Consider the following 17,330-nt stretch of genomic DNA (forward strand, 5'->3'; position numbering starts at 1 on the left):
GGCAGATTTGTTCTGCTGGTGGCCCTAGTTAATGTGGGGGGAAGTAACTGGGAGCGTTGTGAGCCAACAGTTAGGACTCTTGCCCAAATACAAATAAGAAAACATACGCTAACTGATCTTCTCAGAGCAAGTGTGCTCCCTCTTTTAGAAAAAGTAGAGACTGTGGGAATTCATTGAGCTATGCACACACACAGAAAATTTTCAACTGTGAAAACAGAAGTTTAAATAAAACACTGAAATTTGAATGGTAAAAATATATACATAAAATTCCACAAGCTGTTTCCTTGTGGAATGTGACTTAAGGGGTGGAACACCCAAGTTTTAAACTTCCTCCCTTCAGAATTTATGGAAGCCTCAAACTTTTTTTTTAATGTCAGGACCTGTTTCAGTATTTAACTTTAAAAAAAACACCACACATATATAACCCCTGTACTTCTCACAACTTGATTTAATGTAGCTTCCATGTGTCTTGAATACAATGGTAACTTCTGAAACCAATATTTCTTTAGAGAGCAGTTAAGTTGTTTCTTCGTGACACCAGTAAGTAGTTTTCTTGCCAAGAAGTATATTGTAAGATTTATTGGACTCTCCATTGCCCTCCCCCAAGTAACCCAGATTTTAGCTTCAAGTAAAGCAAACATGTTCAAAAAGTACTCTTTAACTTTAGGCTAGGCGGATGCAAAATAAAATCCTCCAGGGGTACATTACAACTAAAAGATTCACAAGCCCTCCAGGGGGTTTAACTTTTTAAGTAGGCATTTCACAAGTATTTGTTGCATAAACCACTATATGCTCCAGGCTGGGGTTCTTGGAGATTTTTTTTTATATAAGACATGCAGCAGTAAATGTATTTTTGTGGAAAATAATATCTTGTCCTTGCTTAGACATGATGTTATGTGCTTTAGAACATGTATTTTCTTGGTTTAATATTAACTATCAAATTTCTTGGACTGTCATTTCAGCCTGTTTGGTAGCTTGGGGTGCTACTGCATGGAAATGGAGATCATACACTCCAATTATCTTTGTCCACTCATTTTTCTAAACGGAGTACTTGTGATATACTGCAACTCCATCGCTGGCATTTGGAAAAACAGGTTTTGGAGACTGCAAAAGCAATGACAGCCATTTATATGTTGTTCTTACGTAATTAAATAGACCAGATAGGCACAAAGGCCCTAGAAAATAGCACATCAGAAAGAGGATCTAGGTAACCTTTCAGATTTAGGAGACCTGGCCTGATTTTCTAGGTCTTCAGGAGACTACCTTGTAAGCTTGGATGAATTTTGTTTCCGTATTTTGTGTGTTCATCTTTCCCACAGAAGACAATTATCTTTTTTGTTTTTCCTTTTGCCTGTTTCTTTTAATTTTTAACTCCTGGGGCAGAGTCCCTGTATTCCAGTGTGCAGACTGTTGTCTCCAGTTTCACTGGGACCTCCAAGTGCTACTGAAATGCAAATGATAAATGAGAACGAGACGTGGAAAACAAGTAACATAAGTCAGAAAAGGGTCCTTTTAAGACTGTAACAGGAGGCAATACAAGAAGTTTAATCCAACTGTAAGCCTTCCAGAAGTGACTGATGAGCTGTAATTCAAAGAGATTTTGGAAGAGAAGCCCTTGAGTATTACAGGCTACCAAGCGACAAGAAAACGTAGGAAGAGAGTCTTGATTGTCTTTTCAGACGACTTGTTAGTTGAAATGTTGCATTTAAATAAGAAAGATAATCAGTTCTAAATAGAAGGAGTAATAGAAACTCTTACAAGTGCGGGAAATGGTAGAACAAAACAGTGATATTCAAATAATCAGACAGGAAGGATACAGATGAAATACTGAAAGCTTCAGAAAAACAGGAAGGGAATGTAAATCCCAGCAAATTCTTTCTTTCCAGGTCTGAATCCCTTGCATAAAAAAGAGAGTCCTGATACCTGTAAGAATGTTGTCTTAAAAAAAGAGCTGAAGCCAAAATACTGCCTGCATTAGAGCAGAGAGGCATGTAGTAGCAAGGACTTTCTGTTCAACAGATGAACAGTTACTGGTGGACAGTCATTCTGTGTCCACAGATACTATGATGCCTAAAATAAGGAGAACTGCTAGACCTTACTAAAGTGAAATAGTATTTATCTTCCTACTTTAGTGTTGGAAAGGCTCTTGGTAATATGAGATCTAGAAGGGGCCACTCCCTGTGTCTTCATTTCCTAGAAGAGACTAGTTCTGCCTGTTTTTTTTTTTCCAGAAATGTCCTTATCTCCAACAGGAGCTCATCAAGCAAGACAACTATAAGCTTGTTTCTACCAATCCCTGTTTCAGAACTGTAATTCAGGAGCAAGCCTTGCTTTAAAGCCCTAATTTGAAGGAGAAAAGATGAAGCTCTGCCTGCATTACAGTGTAAATAATTCTACCCTGACTACATGAAGTTTAGCTGTGTATTGTTCTGACTGCCAAAGGATTCTGCTTACTCTTTGCCTCATGAGAGAGCAGACTTGCTCAATTATTGATTCATTCCACACACTGCATGCTTTGTAAGTCATATTTTGCATAAAAGCATGTGGTGTTAGGCTGGTGCAATCAAGGAGGCATCGCTAGTTAATCTAGCTGGCATGATAATCTGCTGGATTTGTGCACATCACAAATATGATTGGCTTAGTGCCTGGAGAAGTATGAAATTGTTCCTGGTGTGGGCATGTTCTTGTGGGAGAAGAAAGAGGTGGCAGACAGTGGTTATCATTAATTAGAAAGTGGATTGATTCCTTAAGCAGAAACATACTACTTGCGATAATTTTTTTTTTTAAATCCCGGCTTCTGTATTCAATTTTACCTCTCCTGTACTGGAAGAGTTAATTATGTTAAAAGGCTTATACTCAAGTTATTTATCTTCAATGATTTTTCTCTGTAACTTCTGAAAATGTTCTGATGTCTATCACAGATCCTCTTTGAGGTTGGAGTGTTCTGGCTCTGTCACTTCCATTTGCATTCTTGTGTTCGGACCTGACAAATTGTACCCGTTTGTGCTGTGGTTACAGCTGATGCTGGTTTTCTATTTTATGGGCAAATTACAGTCCTTGGATGCATCTGTGCGGTTCTCATTGACTTCAATCATCTGTCTATTTAATTTATAGTCTTTCTTCCTGATGCTCATCATTTCAGCATAACAGGATTGCTCAAACAATGCTCTCTTCTAATCTCCTGTGGCCTAAATAAACTGAAAATGAGCCAAATTCTTTTCATGTTTACACCAACACAGCACCTGTCTTTGGCAGTGAATGTGTGAAAATTAGATACTTGTTTCAGTATGCCTGAAGTTTTTGTCTCATCCCTGTTCATATAACTTGTTCAACTTGTGCAAAGTCTAAGTACATTAATGGAAAAGCAAATCTGATTCTTCAGGAGCAGTGCTGTTAGTCACATAATCTGCAGGAGTGAGATAGCTGACAGTAATAACCATATTGTTTCAACTCTTTCTCACTAAAAATTACTAAAATGAAATGTAAATTATGTAAATAAAATTGCTAGAGGGGCTTTGAGGGCACTGTTGTTACATGGCAGTTCATTCATCTTTCATCTGGGACAGAAAGATGTACTTGAATTTGAGAGGCAATGTTACTCTGTAGTTCAAGCTGCCATGCTTCACAGGATGACATGCAGTATAGCCAACTTCTACTCAACTATCACAAATACAGTTTTTTTGGTGGGTTTTGCAAGCTCTTCAAATGCACGTGGAGGTGCAAGAGGAAGGAGTGACTTGCTTCTGGGAGGGGTATGGGAGAGCCAGGCCAACCCTACAGATGCCTGCAACCTCCTGGTCACAGTGGGAGGTCCGCACAGTAAGGCGCTCAGCTAGAAGCAGCCGTGCTTTCACTGCTTGTAATGTGCTATTCACCATCCTGGTTTAGTATTGCAGTTTTGTAATTTCCCTTGGCAGCTTTACAGTGATTGAGAATAAGTGGGAATGGAATCAGGGAGGAGAGGGAAGTGAATTGCCCATCTAACTTTTCAGTGCAGTTGAAAGTGATTGGAGTGAACCTCTCCATAGCAGCAAGCTCATCCACAGGGACTTGATACTAATGGTTGCAGTGTCTCTAGACACTGATAAATATGCCTTTTACCCGAGGATTACCATTTCAGCAGGGATCCCTATTAATTGATAGGTACTTGGTAGCTTCTTAATGAGACAAGTTGTAATTTCTGTTCCAGTTTCTGCAAGAAAGTGCACTGGCATCTTTTGCCCCATGTCCGTGGCTTTCTACCCATTCTGAGTTGTTTAGAATTTTTTTCTGCTTGGAGTTGAAATCAGATATAGTGAATTGAAGGCTCTGACGTGCAGGCACAGACCCTCCAGAAGCAGTTCATAAAGCCCCAGCAGGCTGCAGACCACAGCTAGGACCCAACAGGATTGTCAGGGCAGTTTCCAGAGATCCCTTCCACTATCCAGGGTGGCTGCAGTGAGAGCTCACACACAGAAGACTGGAATCAACACTATGGCAGTGAGATTTGTTATTATTCAGGTAGAGGCGGCGATCAGGAGGATTCAGAAACTGCCCAATAAACCTTCACATTTCCTACTTCTTTTTTAAAGAGTAGCATTCCAGTGAATTCTCAAGATTTCACAGTATCTAATTTTTAAAGCATTTTTGGAGTAAGGTCTTGCTTTTATGACAACTGCTGTTTGCCCTTCAATCACTGTGCTTGCTCTGGACTGACACTAACCATGATGTAAGTGCATGAAATAGTTCCTGAGGTGTTAGAATAGCCCTCAGTGGGGAAACCCCTATTTGTTTAGATTCTCATTTCTAGTGTCTTAATGACCCTCTAATATTTCTCTATTTTTTTTACTAGATGTTTATGAGAAATAAAATACACTAATAAATTAACTTTGCATTTAGCCTGGAGACTGTTGTTCATGACACAGTCTGCAGACCAATCAGTTCTACAAATGAACTGGAGGTTCAGAGCACAAAACCAGATTTTTCCATCTGTGTGAAATCCATTGGAAATGGAATATGGAAAGAAGAAAAAAAACTGTAAATACCTTTCTGGTAAACTACTTTGTTCTGTTTTAGAAAATACTTCACATAAACCAAGCTAGGATCAATTTGTAGCCATAGGGGTGCTGGATGCTGCCCCAGCTTTGGCTGCTGATGGCTCATCAGCTCCTCTGTGGCAGTGTCCCCTTGGCTGGGACCAGTCCTGCTATAGCATGGATGGAAAATCTGAACCAAGTTTAGAGAGAATACAATCTTTTTTTGGGCTAAAGCAGTTTTGGGAGGGAGCAGGGGTGATGAATCTCATGGGTTTTCTTTGATCTCTTCCTGCCTGTGTGATATGAAACATTTCATTAGGACTGCAGAGCAGCAGTCAGTCCTGTGGATGCAACTGAAACCCATTTCTGTGTTGCAGATCCTGCTAGGCTCCTTTCTACACTTACTTACAGGAGAAAGGGGGAAGATTAGCCTCATTTTGCTGCCCACATATTACCTTGAACACGATGGATAGAAATCTGAATAGTGTGCTGTTGAATTCTTGCTGGTTGATTTCTGTGGAGAGCCTGCATGTCTCATTTTAATTTTTCTTCATTTTTGATATTTCTTTTCCCTCAATTCTTCCTTTTTTCAGTTATTTGAAATAGGGGATGTAACTTGAAACTGGAAGCAAAAAATTTGCTTTGAGAGATCAAGAGTCCTTTAAGCAGCTTACTGGATCAGCAGTCGCAAAGTTATCAGGAGGCTTGAACTCTTTCTGTGGGTTTAACAGGAGCAGCACAGTGCTGGAGCAAACATCACAACTCTGCATCCTCAAGGGAAGACTTAGTGCTTTACACATACAAGCAGAACTAAATACTGTACTTTGATGTACTCCTGTTTTTTTTTTTTCCTTTATTGTTATTACTTTCAACCTGTTGGGAGTAAGTTTTTCTGCGCTCCTGGTTCAGATTTCCCTTGATGCTGTATGGATCTCATGTGCGCTATATAAGACTGGAAAGAAGGTCACTAGCTATCCTAACAGCTATAAGCTACGGATTTGTGTCAGTGTGATTTTTATGCATTTCCACGTGTAAAACACTGCTCTTAATGTCACAGGATTATTGCACTGTCTAATATTTGCTGTTTGACTGGTACTCTTTACTGTGGTAGGTGGAAGCAGAAAGAACGCCCAGCAGCCGTATCGCAGGGGCTGGTGCTGTGCGTGGTGGGTTGCACTCAGTGCTCTCTGACCAGGTACAGTACCAGGGCTCCGATTTTCAGCCTGCATGCAGGGGGCAGCTGCTACAGCACACTGTACTCTGCTGCTAGTCTGTGTGTTACCTGTGTGTGAGCAGGTAGGATACAGGGGACTTCATTCCTGCTAATGTTTGTGTTTAAAATTCTGAGTGCTAAGTTGCGTGGCTTTCTTAAGGTAAGAGCACAGCGAAGACAGGGTGCTCAGGCTTTACCAGAGGGTTGACTATGGAAGGTCAGTAACAGCCAGGGGGTAACTATCTGTCTTGCCACGTGTTTAAAAATAAAAGCCTTGTATTTTTATCTAGGATGTCTCATGTGCTTTGGAAAAAATGAGGCAAAGGAGTGTAATGATCATCTGGGTTGTCCCCTGTGGTTACAAACAGCTATGCCATACAAGCATGTTTAAAAACTGACCAAGATCTGTTAAAATAAAATAACCCAGTAAATCTCCAGGTTTTTTGAGTACTTGTTTGTTTTGGGGGTCAAGGGGAAGAGGAGATCGCGCTCTTTTTCATGTTGAAAAGGTGTGTCATAGCCTAACCTTTGATGGGTATGAATCTACGTCTAATTTCATAATAACTTATAAATATAGACGCACACCTTTTTAGCAGTAAAAGCAAGGCTTTGGAGAAGGAAAACTAATGGCTAGTGTATGGAAGCATCAGATTCCAGTCACTGAAGTGCCCTGGCTCTGCGGGTCCAAATCCTGGCAGTGGTTGTGTTTGTTCCTCAAAGGCAGATAAATTAGGCACCGTGGATTTCACTGTCATGGAAGGTTAACATTTCCTTTTGTGTTCTTTAAGACCATAGGACATACTCCGTATTTAATACAATTTGTCCCGATGTCCCTGATTTAAATTTATCTCTTTTCCGTTCCCTGATGTACGTACAGTGCCCTAAACTGGTTTCAATTCATGAAACACCGTGTTAGAAACAGACATGTTGAAAACTTCTCTGCTACCATGCTGGTGTGCTGTGGGAATTCCAATACAAACGACACCTCTACAACAGCTGAAAGTACATGCATGTATGTATGTGTTGAAATAACAAAAAGGTATTTTGAACTGTTCCCAGGGTTTGCTGGAAGGCAAAAATATCCTGTAAAAATCCATATGGAACATTCATGAGGTACTGCAGTAGCAGGAGTAGAGATTCATTTCCTGAAGTCCAGATTTAACTAAATTTCCTGCTAGAACTAGTAATCATGCTGAAATACTAGCAGTAAAGAAAGTGGGGCAACACAAAGCTGATCTGGAATCCCACGGAGAATTTTACTTCCCAGACAATATGATTTGTCAAAATAGAAACACTGATAAAGTTTGATTTCAAAAACTGTCACATTTTACTTTTTTTTCCTGCTGTACTAAAGTTGTTGGAATATTTGTTTTTTACATTTTTGAAATGAATATTTCTCAGGTTTAAGCAACTTTTTGTTCAGGTATTTCATTTAAGCAAATAAGCAAGTAGAGGAGATTAAAATTGAAACAAATCTGTTTGCAAATAAACACAAAAAATGTCTGGATATTTTGTTTGGCCCTGGAAGATGTTAAAAAAAAAAAAAACAACACTTGTGACTTAAAAAAAAAAAAAAGTAAAGAAAGACTTCCTTAAGACCTTTAGATATGTAAATTTTCTGATGTTTTGAAAATTATTTCTTGTCCACCTCTCTGAGGCTTTTGGCTCACATTATTGTATGGAAGTCTGTGTTTAAAATCTACTTTGATCTTGCTTTATATATAGAAATATATGCTATGAACGTTTTATAGTTTGTTACCCAAAATAATTGGGACTTGCCATAATTGTATATCCAACCACATTATAGTGAAATAAGGCTGAATTTCCCATATGCGGCACAAATGTTGCCTCAGATCCGACAATTCACGTGACAGCTTCAAGAAGGTTTAGCTATACTTGGCTTTAAAGGGTGTCTTAGCTAATTAGTGTATTAGAGCTCATGGGCCACGGCTTGTGAGTTCAGAGCGTCTGCTAATTAAGTTTTGAATGTAATGTTAGTTAAACTATTAAAGCGTTGTCCCAGGGCTGTTCTCATTAAACAGAACTCCAGCTCTCCTGGATTTTCTTTGTTCAGAGCTCTCTTGCAAGTGCATGGAGGCACATCTGGTATTGGCTATGGCATCCACATGGGTCTAAAACTGCAGCAAAAGAAACAATGCAATGAAATTTATCAGGGAAAGCTGTGAGATCACAGCACAACATTTCCCTTGAGAAAACCATGAACCTTTTATATGATCTGGCTTAGTACTTAGTACAGAACTCTTAACCATCAAATTTAAGGGTATATGAAATACCAAAGGATGGAAGTGGAAATATTGTTTTGTTTAGTGAAAGCTAGAGGACACCAAGAGCATGATTTCATCTCCTCCTCCAGAATTCATTTAGGGGCTGAGTGACATGTAGGTAGTTACTTCCACTGTATATAGGATCACATATGAACCACCTGTGACTTGTCTTACATTGAAACCTTGCAAATCTTTAACTGTTGTATTTCTGGTGCCATAATGTCATGTTGTTTATCAGCTTTGGGTTTTTAATTAAATTTTACAGGACTTTCGCCCATGGTATGGATTAGGCCCATTTTGTTACTACAGGAAAAATAATTGAATAAAATTTAGTTGTTTACCTTCCTTGTGGTTGTGTAGAATACCTTATTCCTGATTCTTTTTTCACCCTAACTGCCTTTCACCAACCCTTTTTTCCCTCTCGCCTCACTTTTCTTTTGTGTTATCTTTTTGCTTATGGAGAGAGAAGCTGCTGGGGTGGCGGTGTAAAGTGTGCACTGCTGTGCCAGGACCGCAGTTGCCGGTCACTCCGTGGTGGGTCACTGCCTGGATGAGCTGGAGGCTGGCTACCAGCTGGGTGGTGGCGAGTGAAGCCAGGAATGTGTGTCTGGTTTGCCACACACGAACACTTCGCAGCAAACAGCACCCAGCACCTCTGCACGGAGATGCTGTCCTGTAGAGATGCTGACAGACCATTACCTTTCCTGGGTATAGCTTTATGATGGTGTTTAGCTGCATTTGTGTGTATGATGAAAGTGAGTTTTGCTTGAATGTCGAGTTTGGCTTGGAGTTCCTGGATTGGGCTAATCCAAAACTCCAAATGAACTTCAGAAAGTACTCCCTCAGCAAGCTGTAGCCACAGTCTTGGTTTATCCAAGCAGCAGGGACTTGCAGCACTCAGCTCACAGAAAGCCTTTCAGTCATGTTCAAGGGCAGTATTTGCTCATAGCCCTGACTCCCAGACCTGTCCTCTTAACTTCTTATCCACATCAGGCACAGTCTTCCTGCTTCTTCCTGGAGTAACAACATAGTTGAGCACCAACAGCGTTCCAGATTCCAGCTCTTTCTTAATGTTGTTTCTCTGGCAGCACTTGTCGAGACTGTGGCATGTTTTACTCAAATTCTGGTTTTCTTTTTACCAAGGAGAAACCACACTGTTCCCTCATCTGGCTTGGCAAACTACTGCAGTGATTTAGCAGTCTGAGGTTCTGCGAGGCTCCTGTTGCTGCTCAAATTTTTAACCCTTTTCTGATGTGTAGGAGAAGAGTCGCTGCTTCTGAGACTGTAAGAAGGTAGCTTGACTCAAATGTGTTTTCCTGCCAGGCTGATGGGATGATTTTTCATGTTCTTTATTTCTTCTAAATTGACAGCACTGAAAAACAATTTTTGCAATTTTACCGTATATTAATTTTTCTTTTCACCCAAGTTAAGCATCAGAAAGAGGATAATTGTTTATTGGTTTAGTTTGTCCTGTAATAAGTCTCTTCTTTACTTATGTCTTTGCTATTAAATAGTTGTGTTTTTTTGTTTGTTTGTTTTTTTTGGGGGAGCAAGTTTTGACAACCAATTGAACTTTGTAAATATGAGACCAAACGCAAGGACACTGCTGGTCCTTCTACAAAGGAGATCTTTGCATAGTGTATTAGTGTATTTATTGGATGTTGCCTTGGGATGAGACCATAACACTTAGAAACATTGGAAACAATAAATCATTCAGTTCTATTTCCTGTCAAAAACTTTAGGATTGGTGGAAAAAATGAATTCATCAGCAGATCTATATTTTTAATGTAAAATCTGGTTGTTATATTCATAACTTCCTCCACTAATTGTTCCTAAGTAGCGTGATGTCCATGTTGAAGTAGAAGCTCAAATTAATTTGGTGGTGAGATTATTACAAATAATAATAATTGCATATAAATAATATTTGTCATGATTGCCTGAAACTGTTAGTGGCGTGGATAATTAGAATACTGTTTAGCAAAGAAAATATTCTTTGAATGTCTATAACTGTGGTCAGAATGAGGGAATGGCATACGTTCGTATGCCATCCTGACATTTCTAAGGTAATCCATCCCTTTCCATGGAAAAAGTTTCAAGTAGAGCTGAACCTGTTTCCCCAAGTTTCCCATCCCTTCCCATCCTCTCCTTCCTTTCCCTCACTATGGTAAAACACAGTATATATAGTATGGCAGCAGGTCTCTATTGGCTCAGTTACTGTGAGACTGCTCATTACTGACTACGGTCAGTGCAGAGCTCTTTCTTACAACACATTTATCTGCATGTCATTGAAAAATGTGCCACAAAAATGAAAATACCTTGTTAAAGTTTAATTGGGAGCCTAGTATTAAGAAGAGAACTTCTCTCCTAAAGTCATGGGCTAATACTTAGTTTATCTGTGTAAGATCTTTGAATTTGTATTTCCCTTTCCTCTCTCTCCTCATTTTTTCCAAGTCAGCCTCTCTGTGAAATTCATTTTCTCCTTCCTCTTCCACGTCTGCTCTTTCCCCTCCATGTCCATCTATTTCCACATTTCTGCTCTCTGAGAAACAGCAGAATTTCTTGTGTCCTAGAGTGAAGTTTTACCAGGAGAGATCTCTGCTCCAGCACCACCACTGCTAGAGCTGAGTCTCCTTTCCTCTTTGTTCCTTGTTGGCATAAAATATCCAGTATAGAGATGTGGGGAAGAATAAATGTTTAACTTTTATTTGAATAATGCTAAAACTGTGTGGCATTATGCATGAGTGCATTCAAGAGGAATGACAAAGTAAATATACAGAACGTTTCATCATACTCCTGTAAATGTATGCTGCTTAGGGTTGTTATTCAGGAGGTTGAATGGGGAGGGACTTTCACACTATTTGGGGTCTTCTGTTGAACCATTGTGTTTAGAGTCTGAACATTATTTCAATTTTTATAAACTTCCAAAATACAACTGGTATTTTCAAAGTTTGCTTAGTTGTGTATTCAGCTGTGTTTCTATGATCATAAATTTCTGTTGTCTCAGTCATAAAAGATACTCCCAAATCTCTCTCATATTCTATTCATTTTAGAAGTAGAGTCCCTTTTGTACATATCAGATTTATTTAATGAAATTAACCGTCCTCCTTACCAGAATGATTTTGATGATTTAATCCTTATGGAATTTGATAGGAAATGTAATCTTGTTCTTGTATGTATGTAGCACTTAGTTATGATCTTCACAGCTGTGAACTAGGTTTCCCTTATGCCTGTCTTACTTCCCATGTCTCTGTTAATACGAATTTGGCCGAGTGTGGTTTATAGTTAGATTTCACGCTCATTACAGTGTGACATGAACTGATAGCCTGCTGAAATGGGCATTCAGAAGCTTAATAGAGGGGAAGGCTTGCTAGTGTGCTCAAAAAATAAACACTGTGAGGAAGTTTTTTCATTAGATGGGGCTGGGAACTGTAAACTCTGGGAATCTGAGAATTATCTCTGTACATATCTGAGTACTTAGAGCTAAACCAGGGAAGGTGTGAGATTTCAGCTTTAAGTCATACCTGTCAAGGGTTAATGGGAGTTGAAGCTGGGCTGCTTCCTTTTCAGGGTATCCTTTTACATACATGCTTTTAAAAACCTGCTAAACAAATACAATCTGGCCCTTGCTTAAAAACCCGTTCTCACTTTCCTAAGGTTTAACTAGGGTTGTCTGTCCAAATCTGCACACATACCATTTGATATCACATGGGAGAATCATAACTACAAGTAGAAAAGGCCGTAGACTTATCTGACGTGTAATGTCTACCAGGAGTCCATATCCTACCTGACACCTGAGCTGACATCTCAGGATTATACCTACTTGGAACAGCTCCTTTGCAACTTCAGTTTTCCTTAAACTTGATATTTGTCTACAAATGTGCCCAACTTCTTATAAACGTGTTAAAAAAAAAATCTTTGTGTTTTCCAGAATTTGCCTTTATCATATATATTGCTGTGCTTATTATTTTTTGGTAAGGACATCTGATTGCTTGCGTGATTGGCACAATGAAAGCAAACATCGAACAAAAATACAGAACTCACAAGCTGATAGATCAATGAATTAAAAATGAATTAATATTTATTATTATTTTTTGTTTTTAATGAATTTTCATTTAGGAAGATGTTTTACTGAATGGAGGCATAGATTTGTCTGTTACAGCCTTTTCCTATAACTAAATTTGCTGGAGGCAACTGTTCTCTTTAAATCAGATCCATGAAGAGTAAGTATCGTGAGTGTTGAGAAGAGCTGTTGGTCAGAAGAAATTGGCTTGTAGAACTAAGAGTTCTACAGGCTACCAGATGTGTGCGAGTTCACCCTAATTTTAAAGTTCTAGCTTTGACCACGTTTTCTGTGTGACAGTTATAAAAGACCATCCAAATCAGAGCGAAGGATGTTATGTACAAATCACTCTTGGTTGGTTGTTTTTAGTTTCTATAGTTGGTGATGAATTAGGCTCTGAACTCTCTTATTGTACTGTAGGTGCCAGAAAACATGTCGTGTCTGAGCGTGCATCTAGCCAAAGAAGGGAGAGAGTTGGTTTGCCTTTTTTGTTTTAATTAAATATTTTTCTTCCTAAATTATATAACAATTGTTGAGGCATCTTGCTAGTTCCAAAAAATTGCTCAATGTTTGTAAAATGCTGAGAGAGAATTTGATTCCAGCCTTTAATTTAACCACAGCAGATGCTGCTAACTATACTCTGCTTTCCAGTGCGGTAATGTACCTTGAAGGTGAGGAGAGGAAACATATTGTTTATATAGCTGACTTGACTGCTCTGAAATGAGGGTGACCAAAATGAGTTAAGGACTTGTACCTTAGGACTAGACTGTTAAAGCTAAGCATACAGTGATATCACTAAGAGCTCTCTGGGAGAATTACACCTCTTTGGACAGGCTTCATGGGGATGATAAGTATTTGTTTTGTTTTGTTTTTAAGCAAATAAACATTAAGCAATAATGAAAGTAATATTGTGATTGGTAAGCCTGCAAAATTACTGTTATGAGGTCAGGAATGAGCATAGGCGGGGAAAACAGCAGAGGACCAAAATCAAGGTACTGGAGGCATGAATATTTATAACAGTGAATAATAAAGACAAATCTGCTGCATGTGATGTAATGATTCCAGGATCATTTTCTGTATTAATGACTTGAGCTACCAAGAATTTTGTGAACTATGTTGATAAAGTTTCAAAAGCTCAGCGTGGTAAAGGTGGGGTCAAAACCTGCTGTGCCTACTCAGCTAAATTGCCATAGGTGTCTTTTTCTAAGGCTTCCAGCTTCTACAAATAGGGAGAACGTTATTAATTTAGTAATGTTTTTTGTCATTTATATAAAATGAGCATAGGCTTTTATACGTTATTCTGTGCATGTAGAGTCTGCATTTCATTGACAGTTATCCGTTGTCTTCCTGGCGCCCTCGCCACAGCTGCTGAGGCACTGTGAGGGTTCTGTGCTCGTCAGGCCTTGAGCTCAGTTCACCTCAGCTAACTTTAGATGGCTACAAGGTAGATGTTGACATCTGAGCTGGTCATGTAGGCTACCTTCATCACTGGAAAGAAACAGGAACTGAAGTGAGGTCACTTCTAGCACCTGTGAGTTTCTGGTAAGCCATGTGGACAGGAATGACTGTATTGCTGCTTGTGTCACTGTGAGGCCTATCTCTGGGTGGTACCGTTATATATAGACTGGGGGTGAGAATTTCCTTATAGCATTGAGAACGTTGTTATTTTTGAATGTATAGCAGGGGGTAAGTAAGGCTGGATTAGCTGCTCAGTGTCTAGCTGCTTTGAAATTTTACAGTTAGTCGTGCTATTTTAACCAGAGGAGATCTATCAGGTTTCTGTGGACAGACTCATGTCCACTGAATGTGCTGGAAGTCACTGCTGTGTCCAGAACTGCCACCCTCTCAGGGAAAACAAGCAAAAACAGTCAGTGGCTGAGAAAGTAGAAACTTACTAGAAGAAACACTGAGGTAAAGATCTCGGAGGGAATATGTATAAAAGAGGAGCAGATGACAGAAAAAGAATGGAAAGCTGCTGACTCTCCTTTACTCATTGCTGCTTTAAGGAAGGCCATTAAGCCGAAGAGCAAATTGGAATGTCGGCAGCAACACCAAGCATTAATCACACGTATCTGAAAAGGGGTAGATTTAGGAACCTTTGACTGTGGAGCTTGGCCTCCATTGCACTCTGTTAAGTGTGTGTGTTTAACGGAGAGTGCGTTTCTGTGTGCATGTGTCAGGGAGAGAGAAAACAGAGGCCCAGGGTCTTATCTTTGCAGAACCAGAATGTGACACCCACTATCAATAGTGGGTACATCTCCTTTACAGATGGAGGATTTCTGTCCATTGATCATCTTGTTCTGTATGGCTTCATTGTTTGCCTGTGTGTCACAGAACTGGGTAAGCATTCACAGCACTTCTCAGTGTTGTGCAGCGCTTGTGACTTAGCCCGTATCTCCTTATAGCTTTTTACATTGAACAGACTGAGAAAACCCTTGCTTCTTCCCCAGCAGCACAGGTCAAAGTAATGGCTCCATAATGTTAGTGGTAAGATGTTGCCAGTAGGAAGAAGTGGGTGGGGTGGGGAATTACATGAACAGCTTTAAACTACTATTTTTTTTCCATAATGGCTCACAGTATTGAGAGTCTTTTTTTCACAATATGTATAAATCACATAAGGAACAAATAATAACCTTGTCACTCAGCTTTGCAAGGTTTGTTGGCACAGGACAACAAAGGAGATGAGTATAAGTAGTCCTGTGTCCTTTCATTGGGTCTTCTCAAGCTCTTCAACTTCCGTATGCCATGCTTTATTGGTCTGGAAAATATCTTTAAAACTTTTACATTTTTACACAGACACCCAGTGCAGACCATACCATCCTATCACCTACCACAGCTAGTTGTCAAACTTATTTTACAAGTTCTGTTAATATCTGTAAAGCAGTTTGTACTTATTTTCAGTCATGGATTTCAATGTTTTCTTTATCTGCTCTGTGGCACGATATTTAGGGACATGATTTTGTATGTTGAATAACCTTTCTCTCATGAGTCAGCCATACCAGTGCTAGAGACTTTCTTGAACAAAAGATGGTGTCACCTTCTTGCAGGAAGGAAGAAGACTTGCCTGTGTATTAGTGGCATAGATTGAAAAATAATAATAATAACAACAACAAAAAATCCCTCCTTGAATATTTGTGCTTGAAAGAGTAGGAGCTCCTATCACTCAGATCTTGAGTTGCTTTATTGTAGCCTGGTCTTCCTCTTTGATGCCCTTTTTTTTTTTTTTCTTTAGAGACCTGTAGTTAATTATCTCACTTGATTAAAAGCAGAATGTCCAAACTCATGGGTCACCACACTTGGGAAGTTTAGATGTCCTGTTTAAAAATAGGCATCAGCACCTGATACGCCTTTTGAAGACAGCGGGAACCAGTCCTGCATGAGCTGGCTAAATATAGAGGTAGCCCCAGTGCTTGCTGGAGAGAGAAATAAAGAGAAGAAATTCTATTTGGGCAGGTAGGGTGCAGCAGATCCGGAAGATCTCCCAGTTGTACTGTATGGTGTCATAGGCTTTTAGTAAGAGGAAAATTACTTTGATTTTTAGTTTTCAGTATAGTGGTATGGAGAAACTTGTTCTGTCAGATGTCAAAATGTGAACAAGAGGGAGGATTCTAAATGCCTTTTATTCAGTTGTTATTTGGGCAGAGCAGAGATACTTGAAAATTGCTTTATTTTTTTTATTTTTTTATTTTTTTTCTTTGCAGCCACTTGCAGAGATCAGCCCTGCACATAGCCTTCACTCAGTGAAATAACAAGAAACTGAAGGGATCCTAATTGCACAGTACACCTTAACTCCATGTTTCAGCTGTCCTTCATTTCAGTTTTGTGTTTACTTCCATTCCACATAGAAACAAGTTTTGGTCTTGTTTGTCCCTTCTAGCCAAATTACTGGCATCCACTAAAAGAGTGAATTACTTAACCTAAAGTTTAATTCTGCAGTTTTATTTCTTGTGTTCCTCAGTTTAGGCATATGTCTTAAGTCTGTAAGATTTGGCAGGCTGGAAGCTTTTGATATATGTTGACTTCTGTATATAAACAGAAGCCACCAACTATACAAAAAAGGAGAAGCTAATCCGGTGTAAAGGCTAAGATCTGAAATGAGAAATAGAAACACTGGGTAAGAGCGGAAAGGGGAGAACCTAGCCAAATTAAAGATGCAAGAACAAATTACAAAGGCTGCAGACTAGCTTTTTGAGTGTTTTTACTCCACACAGTTATGTTTACTATGTAATCCATCCCCCAAAATAAAGCCAGAAAGGTTTTCCTTGCATCAGATGAAAAGAAGCTTTCATGGAAGGTGGGGTAGGGTTGTAGCATTTTGGAATTTTTGATCTATTTGTTTAATATAAGCCTGACCGAAAACTTAGCCTAACCTTCCATATTTGAACAGAGTACTGCTGAATGTAAAGTCTTAAAAATCTGCTGTCTTAAAAACTGCCTTGGTCAGCAAGCAACACTGGAGCTTCTTGTTGCTGCCAGGGTGCTTTTAAGTGTTAGAAGTGTGAACAGTAAGTGTCCGGTACAGTTTGGAACAGCATCAAAAGGTCTTCTGCTTAAGAGAAATTTGGAAATCCTTCATATGTCACTAAAAGTGTAAAATAAATGCAGTGTTGACCAGATTCTGACATACAATGCAATATAACACTGTCATACTTCACATTCATCTGAGATCAATCAAACACAGCAAAAAAGAGACAGAAGGCCCTGAAAAACTGCCAGAGACAGAGCACCCCTGGCAGTCTGGCACCTCTAGCAACTGA

The 17,330-nt window shown here is 39.3% G+C and overlaps 1 protein-coding gene and 1 long non-coding RNA gene across 6 annotated transcripts in view; both read left to right on the forward strand.

The window, feature by feature from the left end:
- Positions 1 to 17,330, forward strand: part of NKD1 (NKD inhibitor of WNT signaling pathway 1) — a 293,721-nt gene that overhangs the window by 206,206 nt on the left and 70,185 nt on the right. The window lies entirely within an intron of this gene.
- LOC310879885 lies at positions 7 to 7,813 on the forward strand. The gene is made up of 2 exons (XR_014571213.1): positions 7 to 1,094; positions 2,232 to 7,813. It is a non-coding gene; the product is annotated as an uncharacterized lncRNA (long non-coding RNA).

The sequence above is a fragment of the Anser anser genome, assembly GCF_964211835.1.
Source record: "Anser anser genome assembly, chromosome: 11".
Classification (NCBI taxonomy): Eukaryota; Metazoa; Chordata; class Aves; order Anseriformes; family Anatidae; genus Anser; species Anser anser.